Here is a 16,910-nt window from a genome sequence, read left to right as displayed (position 1 = left end):
ATCACTCCCATCAGGGATATAACAAAGTTAAGTATTTTGCCCAACACACTGAGCTATTAAAATAATCAAAAAACTTTTTTCCTACTTTCCCATCTTTATGCCCACCTTCATCCCAGCTCCTCACTGAGCACTATCTATCCATGAATAGACTGCACATTTTAACTACATCTACCAAAACAAGCTCCACAGCCCCATAGACTTGTGAAACATCATTGCTCAAAAATCCTTTGGAGGTTTTGAAACTTGGTTGCAAATTGGAATCACCGAGGGAGCTTTAAAAAATGCCTGTTGCCCGGGTCACGCCCCAGAGATTCTAATTTGGCTATAGAGTAGAGAGTGAGGCCTAAGCATCAGGATTTTTAAAAGCTCCCCAGGTGAGTCTAAATACAGCCAAAATTGAGAATCACTGTTCTGAACCTTTGTCTTACAGATAAAACAATTAACCCTATCAGTGACACATGCAAATTTAATGTTAGAACTAAAGCTAAAACTTGAGTCTTCAGAGTTCCAGTTAATAACTCATTTCGCTAACCCAAGTGTTTTCAAATGTGTTTCCCCGGGCCTGGGGCTCCTTGGAGCTACTGGAATAGGGACTACAGAAATAATGGGGATGAAAGACCAGTCAGAGGTCTGGACCCACGTACCCTCAACAAGAGCGGCTTTGATTGTTCTTTTTTATACGCTGGACTTGCTTTGCAAGACATTTTCCAGGGAACAAAGAAGAAAACAAAGGGGGGAAAATGTGTATCTGCTTAAAGTAAAAAGGAGTTTTAAACTATTGCAAATAGACCATATATAAGTGGGAGATTCCCTTCTAAGAAAAGAAAAAAAAAATGTAAAAAAAAAAAAAAGAAAGAAAAGGAAGGACAGGAAAGGGAAGGGAAAAGAAAAGAGGAGGCTCACTTCAGCAGCATATATACTAAAATTAGACTGGTACAGAGAAGATTAGCATGGACCCTACACACAGATAACACACAAATTCATTAAGTGTTCCATTAAAAAAGAAAAAGAAGGAAAATTATGACTTTTAAGGATAACCCAGGGCCAGTGGATAAAATTATATATGTTAAAATATAAATCTGGGGATTTTATCTGTTTCAATTTAAGACAATGAAGAGTCCTTAAGGCCAGAAAGTACCTGCTTTTGACATCCCATATTTTATAATTCTCGAGGAGGGCTTTGTTCCTTCCAAGGTGTGAGATGGATTAAGACTGCCCCTAAGGAACACAGTTTTGAGAAGGTGAGAGAACTTTTCATCCAACAAATGAAACATTAAACAAATGTTTCATTAAACAATTTCCCATTGGAGGGAAATTGAGCAAGGTGGAAGGTCAGGACAGGAGGCCAGAGGAGGCCAGAAAAGGCTCTAGAAATAAGAGCAGGAAGTGGGACAGAGAATGCTAAGACAGGAATTCAGGTTCCTAGAAGAAACCAGCCTTCTATTTATTCTATAGGCAAAATAAAAAAGGCATACAGCCTGAGAAGAGAAAGTGGAAGATACCTATTTCACTGTCATAATCTTTGTCTGGAAACTCTCCATCCTTTTACCTTTGGAGCAGGCTGGAACAATGAAAAAGTCAAGCCACAATGCTGAACATGCCTATTCATCACAATGACATCAGCTAAGACGCATCAACATCTACTGAAACCTCGCAATGTGTTGTGTAGCTCTTGTCTCTATGCTTTTGCTTATTCACATCTTTCTGCCTAGGAATTTCCAGCAGTCATCCATTCTTTTATTTTTGTTTTGATATGTTTATATTCTCCATTATTATATAAAATCCCATTGATGTATTTCTGTTATTAATAACTGGAGATAATATATAATTTCTAAGAATAGCTATCATACATTAATCACCTATCACATGCCAAAAACCATGAGTGTCACCCTATAAATATTATCTCTAAGCCCCACAAAAACACTATGAAGTTAATGTGATCTTCTTTCTACTCCTGGGGAATTTGGGGCTCAGAAAGGCTATTATAGCCCAAGGTTACACAATTTAAAACTATTTTCATGAAGATTTTCAGAGCGCCTGTTGTTTACCATACCATGCTGTTTCATTCTCTCCATAAGACCCCTGAATTAAGTGGAAATGACCCCCATGTTTCTGAAATATGTAGACCAGCAGTATTAAGCATATTTCAAGTTACTTTTTTTTTTTTCCATTAATGGGCCTCCATTTTCCTTTATACCCAGAGACCCTCAGGAAATTACTACTTATTACTATGAAATGCAGATTAAAGTAAAAAACGATAAAAGTATTTATAAAAATCATTTCACAACATAGAAGGATATTTATTTCTGAATGAAACTTTGAAAACTTTAATCAAATTTTATAAGGTGTATGCATTGTATATCAATGAATCTAGAAGCCCATCTCTATCTAACTCTATATAACAGTTCATCTTGTGCATATCTACCTTATAACAGCCCATTAAACATACTTATCTTTGAAAATCCTTTTTTATTCCCTTTCCTCTTGCAGAATATCTAGAAAAAAACAACAACATTGTTGGGGTGCTTCCCCCAATTCTCTCCCTCTAAAAACAAACAAACAAAACAAAACAAAAGAACACAACATTTTCACTAGAACTTTGGGTTTAAAATATTAAATTGTTTCTTATTAAAATCTTAAAAATAAAATGTAGAGGTCCTTTCTTTCTTACATTTACCAAGGATTCATGTCTTAACTCCTCTCCTCTAAAATAGATACACCATTGCATAAATCTAACTGATAGAACACTAAAGTAAGATTTTGCCGGATCATTTTGTATTTCACATATATGAATGGTTTTGTTAATAGCTGATATTGACTTGTGATATAATCAGTATTCAGCTTCCAAGGGTTACATTATTTCCAATTCTCTCTTCTTTCAATATTTAAATCATGTTGCAGCCATCTTTGCTTGCTGCAATAAAAATAACTAAAAGTTACTGAATACTCAATGTATCTTAGACATTTCAATCATTTAAAGTAGAATGTATTGATTTATCCTCATGACAAATCTATAAAGAACATACAAATATTATCCCCATTTTACAGATAAGAAAACTGAGTTTAAGTAATGTACCCAAAATCACTCAGTTAACGAGTACACAGCATTGATTCAAATCCAGGCAATCTGACTGTAGAGCCCTTTGATGACTTGGCTAGTCTTTGACGTACAACTTTCATTCCCTTTAGCCCTTCTTTTATTCTGCCTTAAATTATTGTTATACCTCATTACCTGCACAAAATTATAAACTTGAGACAGGGACTCTATCTCTTGTATTCCTTTTATCATCTTACCAGCTCCTAAGAAAAAGCCTTGTACAAAATAGTGCCCAACAACTTGAACTAAAATATTAAATTAAATTGAACTAATTAAATTAATCATGTATTCATTCCATAAATATTTATTAAGCACATCTCTGTGCCAGTCACTGTAATATGTGATAGAGATAGAATGTTGAATAACATAGAGAAGGGCCTTTTTTGCCCTACTAAAATGAATATTCTAATTTGGAGACATTATTTAAAAGAAAAAATTCTAGCTAATCAGTGATTCAGTTGGTACACTTTTAGTTGTAAGTGAGAAAAACTCAACCCAAACTAGCTTAAATGAAAAGGCACCTTAATGTCTTACATTACTGAAAAGTCTAAAAGGCATTAACTTTAGACTCCATTAGAAAGACCTAGGGCTTCAAAAATGCCATCAGTAAATTTTCTCTTTCTGGCTCTTGGTTCTGCTTTCCTCATTCTGTTTTGTCCTTAGGCAGAGTTCTCTCCATGTGATGGCAACAAGAGCTCCCAGGAGTTCCAACTTAAAATTTAGCAACTAAAGCGTAGAGGATGTACTTTTTCCTGAAAGTTCCAGCAAACATTTTTGGTGTAGCTCTTATTGGCCATGTTTGGGTCACACATCCATCTCTAAATCTATCGAAATGGCCCAACTAACTGGCCAGGCCCTGGTAATGTGCTCATAGTTCAACCCTGTGGTAAGTGGTGACTTCTAGAATGCTGGGGAAGAGGAAGCTTGCCAATAAACCATGCCTATTATTGTCAATGAGATAAAAGTGTTAGCTACTCCATATACTCACTGGGCAAGAAACAGTTCTCTGTCCATAACCTTCAAAGAAAGTACCCTTCATAAAATGATCACCACCCCCAAGAAAGATTTTTTAAACCCTAGTTTCAATAATTTTCTTGCATTGGTAACTCTACTAAACTCACCCATTATATTCAACCCATTAGTTTAAAAAAAGAGATAATCCCGCCAACAAAAGCAGCAGGCTAGTAGCCAGACTCTAAACTGATGTATGCATTGCAAGAGCTTGATTTGAGAGACATTTTATATTAAAAAATCTAAATTTGAACAAAATGTTGTATTGCTTCTCCTAGATTGTTGGGATTATAATCTCTTCAACTCATACCATGTCCATAGAAATCCTTTCCTGAGTTCAATTTCAACAATCTTTATCTGTACAGCATTGGCTGATCCCAAAAATGTTTGGTAAAGATGGTCACAAAATAGCCCATAAAAAGTGAATTCAAAGTCAAACTGATTCACATATTAAAATTCTGAAAAACAAAATTGTACAAAATGAAACTATAATATAAAAAACACACTGGGAGACCAAAATTAATGGGAAGGTCAGGGAATGGGGAGCAAGCAGACGTAATTGAAGTACTCATTAACTCCTTTCACTTTGGGGGACTGAATGTGTAAGTAGTGATAAACAACCACCCAGTTGATTATGGGAAGATGGGGAGCAATCAAAGTTTGAAAAAAAAAAAAAAGGAACAAGAAATCAAGATAGCTAAAGGGAATAACTTGGAAACAGATAAGAAATAAAAATAAAGAAAGCAGCTGACAAACTGAAAAAGGTGACTGAGGAATCCTTAGGGGACAATAAGGAAAAGTGGGCTTTCACAAAATGTACGGACAGATTTCCAGCTATAATCAAAAAGCTCGAGGGACATTAACATTGAGCCTATTAGTTAAAATCAGAACTCAACGCAGCTGGTATCATTTCAGAGTCCAGTAGACAGCATCAATCTATAAGAAAAGATCCCTTGAGTAGGCTTAGTGAAAAATTTAAAGGTACCAAAGTATATATGCATACTGAATAAACTAGGCTAAGTAGAAAAGCAATAAAAAGGGCAGTTTAAGACACTTAAATAAACAAACAATAAAACAAAGAAACAGAATTGATGAGCGCCTCTTCTTTCTAAGGGATTTGGAATTATGGAATCAAACAAGAAGGCCTGCTTAAGATGTTGAGCTCACAGATAAGAAAGGAATTTTTTGCTAAAATGTTAGTAAAGGAGTAGAGACTCGGACTGGGCTTCTACTTAGCAGATCAACCTAATATTTTTTTGAAGTTTGACAGAAAGAATCCTATATACTCATAAAAGAAAATTTAATTTTCTCTGGAGCACACAGCCAGACAGCATTTTTTACCCTCTCTTGTAGTCAATGAGTAAGTTCTGAACAGTAGAATACAGGGAGTGACAAGTGATACTTCCAGGCCTGACCCTAAAATCTCTTGGGCCATCCTTCCAGTTCTTTATATCATTTGTCCAACATGATGGTAGAGCCACTACATGGAAAGTGGCTGGTGCCCTGAGGGACTGCATGGGGCAGAGCCTCTCTGTGGACCCACAGCAAACGATGGCATAAATATTAAATGCTTGTTTTATTAAGCAAGCAATATCAGCCTCCCCTAAATAATATACAAACATAGGTCCAGAACTTACTGAAGAAAATTAAATTGTTTACATTATAAAACCAGATGATTTTTGAAAAGGGAGCTAAGGAGAGACAAAAAAGAAAGGTCCTGCAGTACAACTAAAGTCCAGGGATAGATGATGTGGAACAATTACTGGGGGGGGGGGGGGGGGGGGGAAGGTTCGCATTATTTCAGATAGCAGAGGGTATTTAAGAGAATGGATGTCTAATATAAATTTGAATTGTATGCTGTGCTGCACTGTGTGTAAATCCCCCTCTTGCGTGTCAAATCTTCAGTAAAATTTGCTAAATGCAAAGACTTTTTTAAAAATATTATCTTGGGGCACCTGGGTGGCTCAGTTGGTTAAGTGTCTGCTTCTGCTCAGGTCATGATCCCAGAGTCCTGGGATAGAGTCCCACATCGGGCTCCCTGCTCAGTGGGGAGCCTGCTTCTTCCTCTCCCTCTGCTGCTGTCCCTGCTTGTGCTTGCTCTCTCTTTTTTTCTCTATCAAATAAATAAATAAATAAAATCTTAAAAAATATATATTATCTTGATAGTGAATGAATCTAATCAGGGTGGTGTCTAGCATGGTAATATAAGGGAGAAACGGAGCAGTGTGCACAGGAAGTGAAACAAAGACTGGATATTAAGAATTTAGTAATAGCAGCTTTCTTATTTATTCTGTGAGGACAGCATTACCCTACAACCAAAATCAGCAAACAACCATTACCAACAAAGAAATAAACTACAGACCAATAACTCCCAAGAACCAAGACCATATATGCAAAATCCTCAATAAAATATTAGCAAATTGAATTCAATAATGTATGAAAAGAATTATACAGCATGACCAAGTGGGATTTATTTCAGGTATTCAAGACTGTTTTAATGTTCAAAAATAAATTAATGTAATGGTATTGGGAAAACTGGATATTCACAAAAGAATAAAATTGAGCCCCTAACTTACACGACCCACAAAAATTAACTCAAACTGGATTAAAGGATTAAATGTAAAACCTGAAACTGTAAAACTCCTAGAAGACAATATAGGAAAAAAGCTCTTTGACATTGGTCTGAACAATGATTTTTGGATATATAAAGAACAAAGACAACAAAAGCAAAAATAAGCCAGTAAGACTACATCAAACTAAAAAGCTCTGCTCAGCAAAGGAAACCAGCAACAGAATGAAAAAGGAACCCATTGGGATGGGAGAAAATAGATCTGATAAGAGGTTAACATCCAAAATATATAAGGAACTCATTCATACCAACAAATAGCACAAAAAAATAAAATAAAGTAAATAATACAATTAGAAAACAGGCAAATGACCTGAATAAACATTTTTTTTCCCAAAGAAGACATACAAATGGCTAACAGGTACATAAAAATATGCACATCCCTAATCATCAGAGAAATGCAATCAAAACACCTGACACCTGCGAGAATGGCCATCATTAAAAAGGCAAGAGATAAATGCTGGTGACGATGTGGAGAAAAGGGAACCCGACCTAGTGCACTCTTGGTAAGAATGTAAACTGGTACAGCCACTGTGGAAAACACCATGGAGGTTCCTTAAAAATTAAAAATAGAACTACCATATGATCTAGCAATCCCATTTTGGGTATATATGCAAAGGAAACAAAACCATTATCTCGAAAAGATATTTCTACTCCCATGTTCATTGCAGCATTCATTTCAGTAAGCATAGAGATAGAGAACAGAAAAGTAGTTCCCAGGAACTGGAACTGGGGAAAATAGGGAGAGGCTAGTTAAAGAGTACAAACTTTCAGTTGTAAGATGAATGAGGTCTGAGGCTCTAGTATATAACATGGTGACTATAGTTAATAACACTGCATTCTATCATTGAAATTTGCTAAGATAGAACTTAAATGTTCTCAACCTCCCCGAAAAAGCAAAAAGTATTGCATTTTTCATTGATCGTAAAAAAATTTAGAAAAAACACACAAAAAATAGAGAGCTAAAAATATTGATAATCCATAATCCCAACACTCAGAAGACCACTACTATCATTTCACAATTATGATGTAATGTTAATAGCTGATATCATCTTCCATATCATTATTTTTTTCTGTTTAGTAACTACTTTATTATTATTTGAGGATAGTTGACACACCACATTACATTAGTTTCAGGTGTACAGCTTAGTGCTACTTAAGCTAACCAAATTAGAACAACAGGAATGTTCCCATTTAGGGAAATGGTTATTTAACCATTTTGACCTCCTGTACTATGTGGAATGATTTATTTCAAGTACCTAGCATGTCATATTACCTAGTCACACAAATTTGGCATCCTATTCCAAATGGCACCACTAGGCTTTTCTAAATGAGAAAATGGCAATTATTTCTCAATTCAAATAGATTCTGAAAAGTGTCTCAGGGAAAGACAAAGAACAAGGATGCATATTCCTCCTAAATTCCCTTGTTCTGTCCCTGCTTCACTGTGATAACAACCAGTTGTACGTAAGGAAGTTGCATATCCTTGACTTTTCCTTCTACGTGAAACCAGCTGCATTCCAGATTGCTAATAATTGAAAGATCAATGGCATCATAGGTGCTTGACTAAATGTCATTTCAAGTGGCACATTTCCAAGATAGCAAAAGCTATAATATTGACCAAAACAAAGAAACTGCTGAAGTTGTTGGAATTAAAGATGATAGATCTATGTGTGATTTTTTCCAGCAAAACATCAACTCTTGAGTTCACTTCTAAGCTGTATTCTTGGAACAAAGAGATAGGACTTAACTGACCATATTTTAAAATACAAAATATAACAACATAACTTTTAAAGTATGATAACTTTAAAAAAATGGAACCTTGAAAACAAAATAGAAGTCAGGAAATAAATACACAGGCATACAAAAATTTAGTACAAAACAAAGATAAGGCAATGACTGATTATTCCATAAATGATACCATAAATCTAGATAGCCATCTGGGGGAAAAATAATTGCATCTACACTCCATATCTTAGTCTAATAAACATTGCAATATATCAGTATTTAAATGTAAAAATGAACACATGTTAGTTCAGAATAAAATATGGGAAAAAACTACCTTCATAACCCAGACGTGGAAGCCTTTTTAAGTAGGGCAAAACAGAGAAGCTATAAAAAAAAAGATGGGCAAATTGGACCTAAGTTTAAGAATAAAATCTATATGACAAAAAGCTCACCAAAAGTTATGTCAAAAACTTATCAGCAAAATAACTAAGTGAGAAGATATTTTAATTCACATTACAAAGGACTAATATTTCTATAATATACAAATATTTTTCTAATATTTCTCTAGTATACAAAGAGCATCTGCATCTTGACAAGAATAATGTCAAAAAACAATAGAAAATATAGGCAAAGAATATGAACATATATTTCACAGAACTGTAAATACAGGTAGTTCTTGAAAATGTGAAAAGATGCTAAAGAAGAAAAGGAATTAGAAATGTTGACCTTACCTTCAGGATTTATCATTATTCACAAATAATTAAAAGGTGGGTATTTAGGAATGACAATGTCACCTATAATTTTGCAATTTGCAATTTAATAATATTTGATTAGTCTTCAGGTGAATTTTTCTTTCATCACTGTTAAGTGTATAAAGTGAGTTTGTTAGATCACTTGTATTAAACAAAACTGAAAAGGAAAAATTATAAAACTGTGCAAAAATTAGAGGAGAAGAAAAACAATATGGCTGGGTTTGGTTTTTGTGCTTTACTTTGGTTGGTTTTTTGAGGGGGAAGGGGACTGCCAACTTTTTAAAAACACATCATTCAGAAATTCCCAAAAGTACAAAAAGCATAATATTCATCATCCATAATCACACCTGAAAAGTCACATTAAGCACTTTGATGGAATTTAACTCTCCATGTCCTCTATAAATAACCATTCTTTTAATATACAAACATACACACACAACACACACACCATGCATACAATATACATTGTGTATACAGAATATTTTATACACTGTAATACAGCAGAATTTTCTAATCTGCAATTTTCACTGAACATATCATAAGCTGGTAAAAGAGTTTTAAACCGCTGTGAAGGAAATACAATGGCATTTAAAATATGAGATAGCCATTTCCAAAACCTTAAGAAAGAATGGGAAGTTGGAGGAGGGAGGCTGAATTTGAGTTTCTTCATAGCAATGTGTGTATCTGTTGGAGAAACTTATTATTTTCCGTCCTCGTGTTTCCCTTGCATGCAGAAAGACTTCCCCCAAAAAATAGCACTTTCAATTTTTTTCCCACATAAGGTGGAGACTTAGGTGACTGGTGTGTCTGAAAACAGAACTGTCCGTGTGCAGCTCCCCTCCAGGGTTCTCTTGGCATCGTACAGGATGCATTCTTTTCTTTTTTTATTTTTTTGACATTTATTATTATGATTATGGTGATGATGATATTGAGTTAGCCATTGTATAGTACAGCATTAGTTTTTGATTGCATTATTTTCTTTGCTCTCTGCTTTACAGCAAGTTACCTGTCTCAGTGGGTAAGACTTGCACCTACCCTTGGCTGAGTATGCCTGAGTGGGTAAATTTAATTCTAGAGTAAAGCATTAGAAATCACATCAAAACTACAATCTTCAGTACAGCTTTAATCTGTAATTAGGTTGCTGCTTTGATCTTGAGATGTCTGCCTCTTCTCATTTGACTTGAACTTGCAAGGTGAAGAACGTAGTTGTATGTGTTGACTCCCTAAAACTCTAACTTTGTCTATAACTACATTTCCAATTCATAAGGCATTTTTGTGCTCATTATCGTATTTGATTTTCACAGTAACACTTAGATATAGGAGGGAAGATATTAACATTTGTTGAGTGAATGCCTACTATTTGTCAGAAATGTGCCAAGACATTTACCTTTTTTAAAAATCTTAATGATTACAATTTTGAAAAATAGAATTAGCCCTTATTTTAAAGATCTGAAAGTGAAGTTTCAGAGAGGTGATAGGATTTGCCTAAGATAGACAACTGGTAAGTGACAAATCTAGAAGTTCAAACAGACTATAAACACCAGGATCGTATCTGTCCTTCACTTTTGAATTCCCAGGTCCTGCTGGTCTCATGCTTGACACAGAGAGGGCATTCAATAAAAATGACTAAATAAATGACTCCAAATAAGTGCTCTTTCCACTGCATCATGGAGTGAGAACAGAGATTTTTTTAAACTACAAAACTCAGGGAAGCTTCACGCTACAATCCTATTTCCATGGGAGCTGGGGGCGGGGGCTGTGCGAGTAGAACCTGAGGCTTGTTTCTGGAGATGTGTATGGAAATCCCATGTGCTTGCATTTGATACATCAGAAAACAGAACGGACTATGAAATGTGAGATCTAGTATTTCATAGGGTCCTTGTCGCTACGGAAGCAGTGAGATCTTTGACATAATCATGTGCTTGCTCCTATTTACAATTCTCTCATCTGTAAAATAGAAGTGTTAAAGAAATTACCTTGGGAGGTGTCGTAACCCTAATATTCTACCAATATTTGAAGCCCAAAGCCCAATCTTAAAAAGAAAAAACGCTGCTGCTTTCTACACAACAAATTCTGTATATTTATTGTGCAGTTATATAGAGAAATTGGAATTTAACACATGGATAAAAGCACCTATAGTTTTGAATAAAACATAGTTCTCACATGTCCACAAGTCGACAAATCCAGAAACTCCTGCGGCTAGAAAGGAGATGTGAATCCATAAAATCGGAACATCCTAACAGGAAGTTATGGCATAGATTCTGCCTGAAAACGTATTGTTCCACAAGTCATGATTTGGAACTTGTCATTAACACTGAGCAGATCTAAGACCAAGTAGGAAAACAGTTTTGCCTAAGGAAAATAAAAGAGATATACCTACCTTTAAGTTTTCTCTCTCCTTTGTGCCTCACACGCGTCCCCATGCACGCTCTCACACACACACACACACACACACACCATGAATGATATTTTGCCACAAACACACACAAGACAGGTACTTTATTTTAAAGGAAGGGAAAAGGTAATGAAAAGAAGCATTTTCTTTTTTCACATCTGAAAATGCCTCCAGCAACAGGTGACAATGAAGGAAATCTGAAATGATATGCATCCTGTTATCTCTTTGTTGACCTGAATCTTTCACAGTCAAAAAGAAAGCAGGTAATGTCCTCCATTAAGGGAAGAAAAGCTTTAAAAATTGTTCAAGTTCACCAGCATGGTTATTATGCTATTTGAATTATTTGAAGATGCAGACGTAAGATTCAAAGTGACTGTAGAATGTACATGTCAAAAAATATTCTATTTAGTGGCCTGACTTTTAAGGAAACATAGAAACCTGAAAATTAACTTAATCTATTTACAACAGTTCTAAACCATAATGTTCTAGAAAAAATAACCGCAAAATGCCTTAAGATCATCACTGCCTGCACATCCAGAGGCATATAAATAATTGTCTATTAGATACCAGTTCTAGCCAAATCATTCCTACAGAGTAGCAACAAAGGAGTGTTTCTTGCTAGATAAGAACCAAGTATCATCTTACCAATATTGCAAAGAAAAGGGGATGAGGAAAGGACCAATGTATAATCGGCCAATAAGGCTGCTATGTATATGTTAGAATTACTCAGCAAGTACCTTCGTTATTGTTTTTGTTTTTGTTTTTAAGAGAGAGAGAGAGAGAGAGCACATATGCGAACAGGGGAGGATGCGGGGGGCAGAGGCAGAGGGAGAGCGAGAATCTCAAGCAGGCTCCCTGCCCAGCACAGAGCCTGATGCAGAGCTCTATCCCAAGCCCCTGAGATCATGACCTGAGCTGAAATCAAGAGACGTTAAGTACTTTTAAAACAAACTGCATGAGGGTGGACTGTCTAATATTGCTATGTAAATGATCATTATTTAGTCCAACAGAGTTTTGTAGTCCTCACCCTAACTTTTGACTCCCTACTGAAAAATCTAACCCTGACACCAGTTATCTAGCTTTAATATCAACAAAAGTCTCTTCTGTTTCAGTAGCTTCATAGTGATAATCTAGCCAGAATTAAAAAATAATTCCTTAGAAATGTACCCTTTAGCCTTCAAAGCACTTATACATCCATTATCAAGAATTATAGAATACATGAACAAAAAGGGGCTACAGACATAATCTTCTAAAATCTCCTTATATGACAAATTTAATTCAATAAACACCATTTGTGTCTTTACTAAGTAAGTGCTGTGCTGAGGATGAGGAAAACAAAATATAAAATTAAAAATGCAAATACTGACATCATGGATTTTACCGACTTGTCTAAATTCATCCAATTTACAAGAGCCTGACCCAGGACACATGACCACAGTGCCTTACTCATAAGCTCTCTTCAGTATGAAACATGGCCTTCTGTTCTTTTTTGCTCCTTTAAACCACCTAACTACTATGATTCCCATTTTACAGGTGAAGCAATGGAAGACTAAAAAATTAATAAGTTCAAAATCATGTACCTAATAAACTTCAAAGCCAGGCTTTATCCCATATTTCCAGACACCTACCCCATTGCTCCTACTACTATACCGTAGGTGGTAAGTAATATTCTGTGAATAGGTAAACTAACATAATTTGGCAGTGGCTGCCCAAACTGCACCATTAAAGAGGTAATTGTTGGCTATATCCAAGTTTGGGGGGAAAGAGTTCTTTAACTGATTAGTGATGACTGCCCTGGGCACAAGAACAGGATGATAGCAAATGTGTTCAATACTTTCCATCTGTGTACAGAAGTTTTATTACAAACTCAAGAGTCATTCATATTATCAAATAAATATACTATTATGATATAATTAAAAAGTTATATGGTATGTAATATTTTCCATTTTTATCTATCCAACAAGCACTACAGCTATTATGTGATGCTAGTTATTGATAATAAAAAAATGGGTAAGATTTGGTCTCTGTCCTAAAATAGCTCATACTCTAGCAAGAAATATAGAAATCTAAACAGCTAATACAATAAGATAAGTATTGTACTTATAAATATGGTTCTAATATTCTGATGTAACATCTTTAAATGTATAACATGGGAAAAACAAGCTTTGGTATGTTCATATACCAAATATCAAGTGACTATTTTAATATGACCTATAATTACCACAATAACCAGAGGAAAGTGCATATGATGATATAACTCTTTTACAAGCTTGTTGTGTAAATTAAGTAATATAATGCCTTTTAAGTGTTTAATATAGTGTCTGAAGTAGAAAGAGTACTTTAACACCAGCTACTATAAATTGGCCAACTGCCCCTTTCTGAAGTGAAAGCACGGATATGAAAATCCACAAAACCAAAAACTGAACTAAGATTCAAACTATTGTCAAAATCTGGAATAAATTAACAGTAAGTAAAAGGCTATGAAAATGGATTTTAAAATATCAATAGACTTGTTTCTGAGTGGCTAGAGTACATTATAGCTGGCAACAAGTAGGAAAAAATGGGTAAATTGGCACAATTTTTTCATATGGAAAATTGGAGAATCTGAAAGCAAAGTACACTAGATGAATTAAAATTCCAGAAGGAAAAAAAAAAGGAGGTCCTTCCTCAAGATTATGGGTTAAATTGTGTGCCTCAAAAAGATATGTAGAAGTCCTAACCCATAGTACCTACGAATGTGACCTTATTTCACAATAAGAACTTCGCAAATGTAATCAATTAAAACCAGGTCATTAGGAGGGACCTAGCCTCCAGAACTGTGGGACAATAAATTTATCTTGTTTAAACCATCTAATCTGTGGTAATTTGTTAAAGCACCCACAGCAAATTAATACACTATGTGAGGAAACACTTGTCATTTCTTTCTCTGGGGGCATTTTCTGATTCTGGCCATGGCTGAAGATCACCTTTCTCCCAGGTAGAAAGACTATAGCAGAGCATTTGGCAGCCCAGTGAGGTTGGCAGGGCAGATGAGAAACTGGTGAAGCACAAAATATGAGTCAAATTTTCCCCATTTCCTGAGTCCTAAAGTAGTATGGCAAGCTGGGAGGCGATCAAGAGGCTTTTAAATGCACAGAAAAATCCCTGAAAGTCTTATGAGAAGGTAGATAAACGTAACCAATAATCAAGAGGGGAAAAAAGCAGAAGGAGATCCAAAGATTATTCACATATTGGGCTGAACAGAGAAAGACTCTAAAATACTATGATTAATTAGCCCCTAGTAGGACCTTTCTCAAGGAGAGAGGGGGGAGAGATCTCAAATTATCAAAATCAGGGTAAAGAGGTAACATTACTAAAAATTGTTAACATAATAAAAAAAGGAGCAGGAGGATATAATGAACAACTTTATGCCAGTAAATTTAAAATTTAGTTGAAAGGGAGAGCTCCTTGAAAACCAAAAATAGCAAAGCTGAAATAAGAAAAACATCAAAATTGTCATTTATCAATTAAAGAAATTTAATTTGCAATTAAAACCTTTCTCACAGACAACCACTACTGCTTATCTTCTACTTAAATCAACCAATAAAAGAACAAAATATATGAAAGAACAGTTTTCAAGACACTTGACATCAAGCCAAAGGACAATGATTACTGTGAAATCAAAAGAAATGGGATGAGTCAACCCTACCAATACCCCAACTTACTTTTTTGCTTTTAGACTGTTGTTAGGCATCTACTTGGGAAGGGGAAATATAGGCAGAGTCCAGTAGCCTCCCTGAGATGAAGAGACAGTGCCGGAAGTCTGGAGACACCAATTCAGCAAGAGTTTGCTAGAAAGAGTGCCAGAGATGAGAGAGCAATAAAAAGAAAGAATGCTGGAGAATTGTACAGTCCCCTTCAAGTTTTCAGCTGAGTCTGATCAGCACAAGCACATGAAGAAACTATCTGAGGCCAAGAAAAGAAGGCTGAAAGGGTTAGAGGTAATAATGCCTGATGCTTACACCGGTCTAGGAATAGTGCTTCTTATCAGCAAAAAAAAAAAAAAAAAAAGAAGGAAAAATCATGATTCATGGGGCAGTGAGTTGAGTACACAAAAGGGTTTATCTCAGGAGTGAGGAAAATTTAACTCTAGACTGAGCATGCCTCCAGTCCCACCTCATAAATCTTAAAAGCAACACCTAAAAGGATCAAACTGTTTTCGAGAAATTTAATTGCATCCCAGACAAAAGGTCAAGAATATTTATAAGAGGAGAAAAGTCTCTGGAAATAAAAAGACAAAATTCACAATATCTGACAATCAATTGAAGATTACCAGTTGTGCAAAGAAGGTGGGTAATAATACCCATAACAATGAGTAAACCAATCAGTTGAAATCAAAGGATAATTCCATGATGCTAAAGTTAAAAGACAGCATTAAAACAGTAGTGAGAACGGTATTCCACATGTTGAAGGGCAAAGTGGAGATTTAGAAGATATAAAAAAGAACCAAATCTCATTTTTAGAGATGAAATCTATAATTCAAAAGATTAAAAAAATACAATAGATGAAAATACTAGAAGATTTAAAGGAATAGCAATAGAAAATATTCCAAATAAAACACAGAATAAAAAAAGAATTTTTTAAAACGATTTTATTTATTTGATAGAGAGAGAGCACAAGCAGAAGGAGTGGCAGGCAGAGGGAAAAGCAGGCAGGGGGAGAAGCAGGCTCCCTGCTGAGCAGGGAGCCCAAAGCGGGACTCGATCCCAGGACCCTGGGATCATAACCAGAGCCGAAGGCAGACACTTAACCAACTGAGCCACTCAGGTGTCCCAAAAAAGAATTTTTAAAAATTAACAGAGCATCAGAGAACTCCATTACAGCTTCAAGCAGCCTGATCTACTTATAATAAAAAGAACAACTATAAACCAGAGAGGGAAAATTGTAAATTACATACCTGATAAAGGACTTGTATCCAGAATACATAAATAACTCTAAAAATTCAGTAATAATAAAACAGCTCAATTTTGCAAATGAGCAAAAGATGTGAACATGCATTTTATCAGAAAAGATATACAAATGTTAAATGAGCTTATGACAATATGCTTAACGTTATTAGACATTAGAGAAATACATACTAAAATCACAGTAAGATACTACTACGTACCTATTACAATGGCTAAAATTTGAAAGACTGACTACAGCAAGTGTTCATGAACATGTGGAAAAACTGGAAGTCTCATACACTGCTGGTTGCAATATAAATGACATAACATCTTTGAAAAACAATTTAGCACTTTCTAAAAATTTATATATTCACCT

The 16,910-nt window shown here is 35.2% G+C and overlaps 1 non-coding gene across 1 annotated transcript; it reads left to right on the top strand.

Annotated features, from left to right (window-relative positions):
• Positions 1-895: 895 nt before the first annotated feature.
• On the top strand, positions 896-1,002 carry LOC113260687 (U6 spliceosomal RNA). Its single transcript, XR_003318064.1, has one exon. It is a non-coding gene; the product is annotated as a U6 spliceosomal RNA (small nuclear RNA).
• Positions 1,003-16,910: the final 15,908 nt, after the last annotated feature.

This window comes from Ursus arctos, unplaced genomic scaffold (assembly GCF_023065955.2).
Source record: "Ursus arctos isolate Adak ecotype North America unplaced genomic scaffold, UrsArc2.0 scaffold_18, whole genome shotgun sequence".
NCBI classification, from domain to species: domain Eukaryota; kingdom Metazoa; phylum Chordata; class Mammalia; order Carnivora; family Ursidae; genus Ursus; species Ursus arctos.
Note: the sequence above shows the minus strand (reverse complement) of the source record. Positions and strands in the feature narration are given on the sequence as shown.